The 13,837-nt window shown below is 33.5% G+C and overlaps 1 protein-coding gene across 11 annotated transcripts in view; it reads left to right on the top strand.

Moving 5' to 3' along the window:
• The window catches only part of TDRD3 (tudor domain containing 3), a 328,644-nt gene that overhangs the window by 167,460 nt on the left and 147,347 nt on the right, over window positions 1–13,837 (top strand). The gene's annotated exons all lie outside the window — the stretch shown is intronic.

Genomic DNA, 13,837 nt, shown 5'->3' with positions numbered 1-13,837 from the left:
TGAAATGTTGCATTATTAAGTATTTGTCTTTTATTTTTGTAAATAAGGACTTCACTTAAAGAGTAATGTGTTGCCCTCCTCAAAAATTAAATGTGTGGAACCAGTTGTGCAATATGTACATTTATGAGACAATGTTTTTTTTTAAACTCTAAATACATTTTCTTTTTTGAGAGGACATATCTTTTAACTCTAGTTTTTGAAGAAAGAAAGATTATATAGCTTTATCCTAATGAGTTGGCAGACTATGACCAGTGGGCCAAATCTGGCTGCTACCAGTTTTTGTAAATAACATTTTAGTAGAACACAGCCAGAACCACTCATGCACCTACTGTCTGTGGGTGCTTTTGTGCTACAGGAGCAGAGAGTCCTTGTGACAGAAATCATATGGCCTGGAAAGCCTACAATATTTACTATCCGACTCTACAGAAAAGGTTTGCCAATCTCTGCCCTAAGCAATTAGTAAAATATATGTATTATTTCTTTATTACTAAAAAAAAAAAAACTGAAGTTGGAACAGGTAATAAGTGCTACTTGTTCCAGAACTTGTTAAAAATAACTTGTCAAGAAAATCACTGTCCTTGTTCTTATCCTTATTTGTAGTGACTGGTGTGAATAAAGCTGCCTCACAGCTTAGTAAATCCTAACTATTTGATAGGAATGTGTCAGTACTTGCGGTGGGGGTTTTCTGTCAAATATAGAGTTATCAGGTGTTTTTGAAATGGCCTACTGATTTTAATAGAACTTTTCCATTATATCCTACGGCAGATAGAAATCCTTCATTGGTTTCGATTGAGCATTCCTATCACACTTGGACAACTTTTGGATTCTGTAGAATACCTACCTAGACAGTAGACAGTGGTTTTTTTTTGTTTTTGTTTTTAAAAAAATAAAATCAGTACTGCTTAAACAGAGAGAAAAGAGTGAATATGAGGTTGAAAACCCTGTTAAAACGTTAACAGTCTTGAGTAAAATATAGGAGTTTGTTCTTAGATAACAAAATATATTTGGCAGCCAACCATATTTAAATTAAACTGGTCATCAGCACACTGATTATTTTATATAAGAAATTGAACTTATAAAAAAATTTTATGTCTCGAATTAACCAAGAATTGGTGTTTTGTAGGAATGAAGGGCCTAATAAGATCCTGTTTTACAATATTCATTGCTATTCTCAATATTTTTCGTTTTTGGATTTGTGTTCTGAAACTTTGAGAATTACCAGTTCCGCTATGTGGACATTCATATTAACTGGGATCCAGTGCACAGTTTTCATGATCTGATTATATTATTCTGATTACATTACTATTTCATCAAAACCTTTACACTTCATCTAACTACTTTGGTGTATCAGGACTATAATTAACATATTGGTAATTAGCAAGCATACTCATTTAACAAACATAAGCAATAATAGGCAAATATCATTGAGAAAACGAGGCCCTCAATATTAGCTAATTAAACAGTCTTTATGGTCATTCACACACTTAAAGAATATGAGAATTTTGAAGAGTACATTAATTTTTTTGTAAAATATGATTAATATCAATTTGTAAGATGTATGCAAATAAAATTGCTTTTTTTTCTCAACTGGGCAAGCTTTTTACAGATGCCTTGATGGATCTTCTGGGAACTACCCTGTCCAGAGAGTTACTGAATTTTAAATGGGAGCCATGAAAAGATCAGATTTGCCAAGTCTACAAAGATCATTCTGGCCTTTATTTCAAGGCTGGGTGAAGAGATCAAGGCCCAGGCAGAGACAATTTAAAGAAAAACATTCTTTAGAGACAAACTTCACTAATGTATTTTTTTCTTAAGGAAAGCTAAAGAAAGGGAGAATTCTGATTGGCTCATGTTCTTGACTTGTCCCCTTCCCCTATTTAAAAATAGAATCAGTTAATAACGTTTATTAGTGTTAATGTAGGACATTAAAAAATATCCTTAGCTTAAGAATTAATAACTTTGTTCAATGGCTCAAAAATTGTGTTTTGTAAGTTGATAAAATATGGATTTTAGATTTAACCTTGTACAATATCAGATCATGGCAAAAATAACCCACTTTATGATTTCATTGACTCTTTTCAATAAATATGATTTCTCTAAGTCTAAAATGTAAAGATTTTTAAAGGAAGACGTGGAAGTACTCATAATGTAGTTCTTAGTCTAAATTTCTAAAGAGTAGTAGGGTGTTTTTTTTTAACTACAGAAGTTTTAAACACGTATTTACAAAACAGTGATTATTGAAAGATGGTAATACTTGTTCTTATCTTTCTCATAATCAGTTGAGCTGATATGATCAACTACTAACTAATTCCATTCTTAGTGTTGTGACTGAAGCTTCATTTAAAACATTCATTTACTAAGTAGATATTTATTAAGCAAGATTTTTTTCCTTCAAGATCTGAGTTTCCTTTTTTAAGAAAACATTTTATGAATGCCTTTTCTTGTTTTGATGTTTAGCACATGTATGACTGTGTTCATGTGTACATTTGTTTGCATTAGTCTTTGTATCACTTTTCACCTCCTCATGTATACCTACTGTTTCTTTATGCTGTCTGCTACAGTCTGGCTTATGCTTCTTCCACACTGCTGAAATGCTTTTGCTAAAGTACCAGCGACCTTCCAGTTGTGAGATATCTTTCCTTACTGAGTCTGCTTCTTTGGACAGTTTATATCTATCTTGGAATTCACTGTTAAGACATTATAGTGTCTTGAAGGTCTCCCTTAACACTGTTCTATTCATCTTGTTCTTGTTCTCTTCATCCCTTTCTCATTATTCATTTGTCTTTTTAGGATATTCTTATGGCACCCTCCCTGGCTTTTCTTAGTTTTCTTATTGGTACTAACAAAGTTCTATCTTTGATCCACTTTCTTGTTCTTCTGACTTTAACTTCTTGCTTGCTCTTTTTTTTTTTTTTTGAGTCTGGGTCTCATTCGGCTGCCCAGGCTGGAGTACAGTGGCATGATAATAGCTCAGTCTCCTTGGGTTAAATGATAAACCTACCTCAGCCTCCCGAGTAGCCAGGACTATAGGCACACACTATACCACATGGCTAATTTTTTATTTTAGTAGAGATGGGCTCTTGCTATGTTGTTCAGGCTGGTCTTGAACTCCTAGCTTCAAGTGATTCTCCTGTTTCAGCCTCCCAAAGTGCTAAGATTACAGGTGTGAGCCATTGTACTTGAGCCAGTCTCATTTGCTTTCACGATTTAAACTAATTTCTATATGCTGATGATTCCTAAATCTACCTAGGCCTGAACTTCAAAATGTAGCCTTATATATGAAATACTCTCTGTACAGTTTGAACTAGGTGTCCCAGAGGCACATCAAATGCCTGTGTCTCACTGTCTTCCTGGGAATAGGACACTGTCTGCCACAGAGTAGGTAGGGACTCAACAAATGTTTATTGAATAAATAAACTGACTGGACTTGTCTTTTTAAGTTGCAGCACAAATAATATACATTAAAATGCACAGCTCTTAAGTGTTTAGTACAATAGGTTTGGATAGTTGTGTACACTTAGGTAACCACCATCCTAAACATGATATAGAATGTTTTTATCACCCAAGAAGATTTTCTCTTGCTCTGTCCCTTCTTCGCCCATAGATAATCTTTTTCTGATGTCTGGCATCATGAATTCACTTTCTTGTAGTTGGATATTATAAAAATGAAAACCTTATTTTTTCTGACATCTTAGAAGTATAACAATCCTTTTGAGATTTGTTCATATTAACTGTATCGGTAGAAAAATCCGTGTAAAATGATGCTCTCAACATTATGTGAACACAGAGAATGTGGAAACTATCAAAGACCTGTGAGTAAAAAGAAAAAGTTAAAAGCTAGCCCCGTGGTTCCACACACTCCCATGCCAAACTTGTCCTGTGGGGCTTTGGTGATCCAAAGCGGACCTTGAAAAACTATAGAAAAGCAGAGGAGAGATGCAAATGAAGTGACTAGAGGGTGATAGGAATGACCATCAGAAAGATGAAATGTACCCTAAATGTGAAAAATAAAGAAACTTGGCATATTAGGAAGATATTTCAAAGTAAGAACAGGTGCCAAATAAAGGGCCAGAAAGAAACAGATGAAAAACAGTGGGTCAGGCATGCAAGCTAAAATAGACACATGCCATGTAAAGGAATTGGTGTGTGAATTAAAGGGACAAATTTTATTTAAATGGTTAAGTCAGATTTGAAAGAATAGGCAAGAGTTAAAGGGTTCAGTTTTTGAAATGCATAGCTTTTGGGAGAGAAAAAAAAGTAAGGAAGCAGTTTCCTTTGGCAATTGAATAGTGATGAGGAAAAGAAGAAAAAAGGAAAAATTAAGGCCCTGTGAGACAAAAGAGAACTACAAGAGTGGAAAATTTGTAATTTGCCCCCTAATGAAACCCAAACACTTCATTGAAGTATATGGCATTGATTGGTAGGAAAGGGTGACATTGGACTAGAAATAATGTAAAACAGCCCAATGTCATAAAAATGAGCAAAAATATATCTAAATCAGGAACCAAATTTGCACACAAACCAAGGGAAATTCTTTTATCCCAAAACAACCATGAAATTGAAAAATCACTTGAGTCAGAAATTCAAAAACCGAAGACAGAAGTGGACAATAAACAGGGACAAATGGGGAAAAATGTTGAGGGAGCTTTGGGAAGAAATGGAAGAAAATAACAGAATTATTTTAGAAATAAAGAATATATTACAAGGTACCCTAGGGAAAATGGACTGCGATGAAAATTTGGTAAGGAGCGTTGAAGAAAGAAAAACAACTATGAGAATTAAAATTAAATAAGGAAGAAATGTCAGAGAGAAAATAGTTGAAATGTAAGACTTAGTCAAGGAAGGATGATCTTTGTTTTATTTGAGTCCCTAAGGGAAAAAAACCAAAACAATTGAAAAGAGCCAATATCTAAAACTAATTCAAGAAAACTTTTCAGATAGAAAAAGATGTAAATCCACACATTGAAAGTATGCTAAATATAAGGGATGATTAATTCACAGCAATTAACTTCAAGACATATCCCAGTAAAAATTATTAGATTTTTAAGATAATGATAAAATCCTTAAGGCCTCCATGAAAAAAAGTCAAATAAAAGCAAAAGAATTATAGTAGCATAGAACTTTTCAAAACCAATATATAAAGCAAGGCAAAAATAGAGCAGCATTCAAAGAAAAGTCAGTGGAAGTATGAATTCAGGATTTTATATCTAGCCAAGCTGCTTTTTAAATATTAAGGTTATATAAAAATAGTTTTCATTATACCAGACTTAGAGAATTCTATACCCTTCAGTCCTTATTTAGAAGTCTACTGGAGGATAAGCTTCATCTAGCCAAATGCTGACTGGGAAAACTTAGCAAAAGAACTGATGGTGAACATTTAAAAAAATACATAAATATGAGACTAAAACAAAGATGAGGGTGATGGTAAAACTAATTAAAATGTTATATATTGTTACAGAAAAAGGAGTACAGAGAGGGGAAGAAGAAAATAGGCAGTAGATTAAAGAAAGCTAAAAACACCTGGTAAACCAAATAGTACTCTGTTAAATGGGATAACGGGAACTCAGTGGAATTAAAAAAACAAAAAACATACTAAGGCAATAATAAAACAAATATAGACCTTTGTTTGTAAAAACGAACGAAAAGTAAAAATAGCAAAGCACACGTATCTTGTGGAGAAAGAAATATGCCAAATATAATAAAATAAATACTTTCTTAAAATATGATAAAATTGAACCCAAACGTGTCTGTTAAACATGCTAGAATTGAGAGCAAATGTATCTTGTCATAATACTCAATATGCATGGGCTTTACTTATCAATTGAAACTTTTTAAAGTTTGGCTCATATAACAAAATCCAACTATAGGCTGTTTATAGGAAACTTAAATAAAGTGATTCAGAATGTCTAAAAATAAAAGGATGGACAAAGTCTATCAGACAAATGGAAACACTGTGGGGCTGGGGATAGAGATGCTATCAGATATAGTAGAATTCAAGAGTAAGTACACTAAATGTGACAAAGAAGACCACTTTTAGTGTTAAAACCCACACTCCACGTTTGAGATGTAATACTTAAGGATATTTATGCATCAAGAAATAGAGCAACTGGCTTTCTGAAACAAACTTCAGCAGTTTGCAGGGACACATAGATTGAGACATACCAATGACAGGATACTTCATTATACTACTTTCATTACTAGATAGATTTAAGTGGATAAAATATAAGGATGTAGAAGATGTAAACAATATAGCCAATAAGGTTGATCTTCTGGGTACACTGTATATTGAATGCTGTATCTTGATAAGAGAAAATACTCATTTTCTTAAGTGCCTATAGCACATTCATAAAAGCTGGTTATATATTATGTCATAAGGAAAATATTAATAACTTCCATAAAGTAGAACTATTATAAACAATACTCTGATTACAATGCACTAAAACTAGGATTTACTAACAAAACCAAATACAAGCCCTTCCACCTAGAAATTTAAAAGTTTGACCAAACTGTTTTTTAAAAAGTATTTTAAAATATTGTAAAAGGGTAAATACAATTGAAGTCACTGAGTTAAAAAATGTAATGACAGTGAAGAAACTTTATGTCATAATTTATGCAATGTATTTAAAGTAGTGATTAGAGGAAAATTCATTTTACTACTTTTATTAGTAAAATGAATAAATGATAAATGAACTAATAAGGACAAGGTAAGTCAAAAGAAAGGAAGAAAATAACTATAAAAGCAGAAATTGATGAGCAAAAGAATAGAAAAACAATAAATCTAGCAATTAAGCCAAAATCCTGGTGTTTTTTCTCCCTGGCCATGCAGTGGTTTTTAAAAAACTAACAACTTTATTGAGTTATAAATCACATAACAAAATGCACCCCTTGAACACATACAATTTTGGCTGGGCACGGTGGCTCACTCCTGTAAGCCCAGCACTTTGGGAGGCTGAGATGAGCAGATCACTTGAGGTCAGGAGTTTGAGACCAGCCTGGCAAACATGGTGAAATGCCTTCTTTACTAAAATATAAAAATTAGCTGGGCATAGCAGCATGCACCTGTAGTCCCAGATACTCAGGAGGCTGAGTCAGGAGAATCGCTTGACTCGGGAGGTAGAGGTATGAGTGAACTGAGATTGTGCCACTGCACCCCAGCCTGCGCAACAGAGCACGACTGTCTAAAAATAAATAAATAAAAAAAATAAAGTGAATAATTCAGTAGCTTTTTGTATATTCACAGAGATTAGTAATCATCACCACTATCTAATTCAACAACATTTTAAAGAAACCTAATATGCATTGCCATTACTCCCCTTTCTTCCTAGACCCTGGCAACCTCTCATCTGCTTTGTGTCTCTATGGATTTTTTTATATGACATTTCATATAAGTGGAATCATACAAAATGTGGCCTTTAATGTTTGGCTTCTTTCACTTAGTGTAACATTTTTTCTGGTTCATTTATGTTGGCAACATGTATCAATCTTCACTTTACTTTTATGACAATATTGCAATGTATAGAAATAACACATTTTGTTTATATCCATTTATTAGATGAATAATCTTGGTGTTTTTGAAAATGTTAACAAAGCAGACAAACCATTAGCTAACTTATTCAAGGAAAAAAGCATAACTATGTAAAATAAGAAATAACAAGAAATCATCTTTGAAACAGACTATATTAAAAATAACTGATTAAAAAATAGGCAAAGGACCTTAATAAACTTTTCTCCAAAGAAGATGTAAAAATGGCCAAGAGGTGTATGAAAAGATGTTGAGGATCATGAATGATCTGGGACATGCAAATTGAAGCCACAATGATGTATCACCTCACACCTGTAAGGGCGACTTTTATCAAAAAAGATATGAAATAACAAATGTTGGCATGGGTATGGAGAAAATCCCAGTACACTGTTGATGGGAATGTAGATTGGTACAGCCGTTATGGAAAACAGTATGGAGCTTCATAAAGAAATTAAAAATAGAACTATAATATGACCTAGCAATCCCTATTCTTAGGATATAACCAAAGAAGATGAAATCGCTACCTCATAAAGATATTTGTACTCCCAAGTTGATTGCAGTATTAGTCACAGTAGCCAAGCTGTGGAAACAATCTAAATGTCCATTGATGGAAAAATGGATAAAGAAAATGTGGTCAATACAGTTGATCTTGAACAGTACGGATCTGAACACTTTTATGTAGATTTTGTTTCATTTCTGCCATGCCACCCCTGAGACAGCAAGACCAACCCCTCCTCTTCTTCCTCCTCAGCCTATTCAACATGAAAACAATGAGGATGAAGACTTTAATTATGATTTCTTTCCACATAATGAACAGTAAATATGTTTTCTCTTCCATATGGTTTTTGTGACATTTTCTTTCTCTTGCTTACTTTCCTGTAAGAATATGGTACATGATACATATACAAAATATGTATTAATTGACTATGTTATTGGTAAAGCTTCTGGTCAACAGTGGGCTATTATTTAAGTTTTTAGGGAAAATGATACTCAATTTTTAGGGAAATCTATATTCAGATTTTAGGGAAAATTATACTCAGATTTAAGTTTTAGGGAAAATTATACTAAGATTTTCAACTGTGCAGGGGTCTGCAATGCTAACACCCGAGTTCAAGGGTCACTTGAATAAATATACAATGGAACATAATTCAGCCTTTCAAAAGAAGGAGATCCTGCCATTTCTCACAATGTGGATGAACGTACAGGATGTTATGTAAGTGAAATAAGCCAGACACAGAAACAAAAGTATTATATGATCATATTTATATGTGGACTATTAAAAACAAAAAGCTCAAATATAGAGAATGAAACAGTGGTTTCTACAGGCAGCAGGATGGGTAGAGGAAATGGAGAGATGTGGGTCCAAGGACAAGTTGAGAGATGTACAACATGAGGACTAAAGTTGTTGAAATTAGATATTTTTGTTAAATAAGTAGATTTTAGCTGCCATTGTTACACACAAAAAGTAACTGTGAGATGATAGATACGTTAATAAGCTTCACTGTGGTAACTATTTTACTATCTATATATATCCTGTAACATCATGTTGTAAACCTCAAATATGTACAATAAATTTTAAAAAAAAGTCATGAGACCACTTTGCAAATACTTTTAAAAACCTGTATGAAATGAGTAATTTTCTAGGAAAGTACAGATGACCAAAGTTTACCCTATTAAAGTTAAAAAGCTTGAGCAGACCAGTGTTATAGAGGAAATACAGAAAATTAATGAGAGATTACTCCATGAAAGTACTCCACAAAAGCACCCAGGCCCAAATGATTTCACAGAGGAATTCTACTAAACTTTCACATAGCATATACTGTCATTCATCACGTAATGGGGATATGTTCTAGAAATGTGTTTTCAGGCAGTTTTGTCATTGTGGGAGCATCATGGAGTGTACTTACACAAACCTTAATGGTATTACCAACTACACACATAGGCTATATGGCATAGGCTGTTGCTCCTAGGCTGCCAACCTGTGCAGCATGTTATCATACTGAATACTGTGGGCAATTGTAATACAGTTTAGTATTGTGTAAGTATTTATATATTTAAACATATTTGTGTATTTAAACATATCTAAACATAGAAAAGATAGAGTAAAAGTACAGTATTTTAATCTTACAGGACCACAGTCATATATGTATCTGTCACTGACCAAAATGTTATGTGGAGTGTGTTGTATTGAAAACTTTTTTTTTCTTAAGTGTAACTAGCTCTAATATCCACTTTAAATCTTTGTTATTTTCAGCATCAGGTTCATCTTGGGATCAGATTTGATTGATTTTCTTTTTTCTTCAGAATGTGTTCCATTTTTTTAATTCTTTGTATGCTGGGTAATTTTGGATTGTGTACTGGGTATTAATAGTGTTAAATTGTAAATATTTTTGTTCTGTTGTTTTTCACTGATGATTATTGTTTCCTGTGTCATTACAGGTATTTTTTTTTGTGGGGAGGCTGGGTTTGAAATACAGTTTCTTATCTTATGCAGCAGCAGCTCTATTCTGTTCAAATCTTTTGTCTTCAGCTGGGATGTTTTGAGTCTGTTGCGCATTTGTCATTGGAGGTCAGTCAGATGTAGGTAGACAGAGTTTGGTGATCCCTTTTCTACATCTTTCCCTTGCCTGATCCCTCAACACTGTTCAGTGTTCCTGTTTTACCCAGTTTCCATTTCTGCATAATAAGAAGGGCTACTGTTACTTTATTATACCTCTATGTAGTTTGTATCTTTTTATCTATAGACTGAAACTAACCAATAGGGTTCACTGAAAGTATTCATTCGGGAAGAGTTAAGGAATCAAGGTATTTTAAGTTGAATAGAAAATGTCCTTCATAGATTCTAAGCTAAGGGATGGATGGCCTTTCAAAATAATGTTTTGTATTTAATTAAATCAATAATTCTCAAGTAATTACTGGAATATGTAATGTATGTGTTCATTTCCTCCCACAAACTGCATGCCTTTAAACAATTGAAACTTATTCTCTTAACAGTTCTAGAGATCAGAAGTCTGAAATCAAAATGTCTATAGGGCTGTTCTCTCTGCTGAGGCTCTAGGGAGAATCAGTAATTTACTCCTTCCAGCTTCTTTGGTTGCTGACATTCCTTGGCTTGAAGCCTTATCAGTGCAGTTTCTGCCTCCAGCTTCATATAGACTTTTACTTTTCTGTGTGTCATTTTCCTCTCTGTGTTTGTTTTTAAATTCCCTCTGCCTGTCTCATAAAAACACTTGTCATTGGATTCAGGGCCTACCTGGATAATCTAGTATGATTTTCTTATTTCAAGGTGCTTAATTACTTCTGTAAAGACTCTCTAAATAAAGTAACATTCACAAATTCTCAGGGATTAGGACATGACATATTTTTTGTGGACCACCATTCAGGCTACTACAAAGAGGTACGGGGAATGTAGTCAAATTATGTTTTCTAACTTAATATAGGTGTCAGGGGAAAGCTTTGTCTTCTCCCTCTGAAGGTTTGCTGAAAATCAGCTGAAGAAAGCCTGATTAATAGAAGAGGCATACAACATTTATTTAATGTGCATAGCACAAGGAAATTACAAGAGAATGATTGTTTATACAATAATGCAGTAGGGGTACAGAGTATATACTCTTCTTCACAGAGGAGAGGGAGATGTGCATGATTTTAAGGGGGATAGTAAATGATTTTTAGGGGAATTCAGTGGGCTTGGAGAACATACACTATCCTGAAACAAAACCTTGTGCACCCACAGAGAAGACAGTGGTTTGTGACAAAAGTCTGTCTAGGTGTGTGTTTATAGACTTCAGCCTTTATTCCTGCAGTATGAGTTAATGAAATCTCAGGGAATGGACTAGTGGTAATTTTCTTCTTAAAGAGTCTGGACTTTAAGCAGATAAGGGAATATCAGAGTAAAGCTTCTAGCATCTGCCAGTCTCCAGGAGCCTTCAATTGAAAATAATCGGCATTCCAGGGTGCCACATTTTGGGGTGAAATTTCCTGGTCTCCTTCAGTAGAAAGAAACTAATTTATTTGCAGCATTTCAATTTCAAAAATTTAAGCACTAAGCACTTTGTATTTAAGATGCATTTGAAAGAAATGGAAATGAAAATTACTAATTCATATTTATCAACTAACATATATATGGGACTATTTCACTCTTGACAAAAAATTCATTTATTTGTTTAGTATTACCTGTTTATTTTAGTAACACATTTAAATGGCTGGTTTTTAAATTGTAATATTGTGCTTTTTATATGCCTCTTTCATTTTTTCTTTCATTTCAATGTACAGAGAATTGTTATACTATTAGATTGTAAGACATATGATTACATATACTAGAAACAAATAGGTATTTGTCTTCATTGCCAATGATAATTGAAGTAGTAGATTTTCATTTTTAAGATTTTTAATGAATGACTAAATAAAATTTAAATGTAAATTGTAAAATGCTTAATTTTTTTCTGTACAATATAATTTTAAACTTTATTGCTTACTAGCTATATATTGGCATTATTGTTTTAAATTTTGACATAAATGGCAGATTAAACAAAAATGAAAGCAATGCATTTTGGGTTAGAAATTCTGTTCCAGGCAGAAACAGTTGTACAGTCTAATAGAATAACTTATTTTCTTATTGTTAAAAAACTTTAAATTTTAAAACTGAAATATTTAAACAAAATAAATAAAATTATTTCCGCTGGGCGCAGTGGTGCGTGCCTGTAATCCCAGCTACTCGGGAGGCTGAGGTGGGAGGATCGCTTGAGTCCAGGAGTTCTGGGCTGTTGCACTCTGCTGATCGGGTGTCTGCACTAAGTTCAGCTTCAATATGGTGACCTCCCAGGAGCGGGCGACCACCAGGTTGGCAAAGGAAGGGTGAACCAGCCCAGGTCACAAATGGAGCAGGTCAAAACTCCCATGCTAATCAGTAGTGCTATCTCGCCTGTGAATAGCCACTGGACTCCAGCCTGGGCAACACAGTGAGACCCCCATCTCTAAAAATAATAATAATAATAATAAATAAAATTATTTCCTTGCTGATACTTTTTAGTTCTCAGTGAACTCCATGTGAGTAGCTTGCTAGAAATATGGCTTACCAATAGGGAAGCATATACGCTTTTGACTATTAGCTGTAGCCTTTGAAGAAATTCCCTTTATTATTAGGCTAGTTTTATTCTCTTCCTTTCTCATTAGAATCCAGATTTTTGAATATCACTATGTTTTGAAAATATTTTATAGAGTAAACAATGCACTGTGTTTAACAAGGAAGAAAACTAATACTTATAACACCTACTGTATCCCAAGCATATGCTAGGTATTACATGCTATCTCATTTATTCTTAGAAAAAGTCTGTAGATCAGTATTTTCAGTATTGTCTTTTTTGGTAGGGGGAAACTGAGGCACAGAAAAATGAAGCAAATTGACTAGGGTCCCACATATATTAAAAGATAAGGCTGAGATTTTCATCTAGTTTTCATTAGTTTCCCTAAAAAGTGATAGTCTCTCCAGCTACTTACAAAAATGCCTTCCAATTTTTATAATACTTTACATTTATGAATAGCATTTCTTATGTAAACTTAACTGAGTATGTGATCTTCTTGGGGTTAATTCTGGAAGGCCTTACCTTGAGAGAACCTTGGCATGGACTTTGTAGGCATTAATGCTATGAGTGCAGTAGTGGGACAGAAATATTAAGTAATTTCACATCTTAAAATCTGATTTCTTAAAGAGTAACCCCAACTCTGCTTCTGAATTCATGTATGAAAATATAGAATTCGAGGAAAGTTATATATTATAATCCCAATGAAAATAAAAATATCCAGGCCTTTTAAATTTATGTGAAGTCATGGTTTACAAAGATGAATAACAACATAGGTTACCATTGCTACTATACTTTGTAATGTATCAATTATGGGATTTCAAGGGAATTATTTACAAATTTTTACTCGTTCAGTTGTTACATATTTTTTAAACCAAATAAGCATTCTAGGGTTAATGTCTTCATGAAATTGGTTTATGTATGGGGAAAATATTTTAATATTTTTAATATGAGTCATAAAAATAGAAGTTAATTGTTTATTACCCATCTTCTTATAGTTATTATCTTAAAATTATCATGGTTTTAAATTTTGATGTCAGAGAAAAGCAATTATTGAAATAATGGTGGTGGTGGGCACCTGTAATCCCAGCTACTCAAGGGGCTGAGGCACGAAAATCGCTTGAATCCAGGAGTTGGAGGCTGCAGTGAGCCGAGGTCGTGCCACTGCACTCCAGTCTGGTGACAGAGTAAGACTCTGTCTTGAAAAAAAAAAACAAAAAAAAAAACTTGTGTCTAT

The sequence above is a fragment of the Callithrix jacchus genome, chromosome 1 (genome assembly GCF_049354715.1).
Source record: "Callithrix jacchus isolate 240 chromosome 1, calJac240_pri, whole genome shotgun sequence".
NCBI classification, from domain to species: domain Eukaryota; kingdom Metazoa; phylum Chordata; class Mammalia; order Primates; family Cebidae; genus Callithrix; species Callithrix jacchus.
The sequence above is the reverse complement of the archived record's forward strand: the minus strand, read 5'-3'. Positions and strand labels throughout refer to the sequence as shown.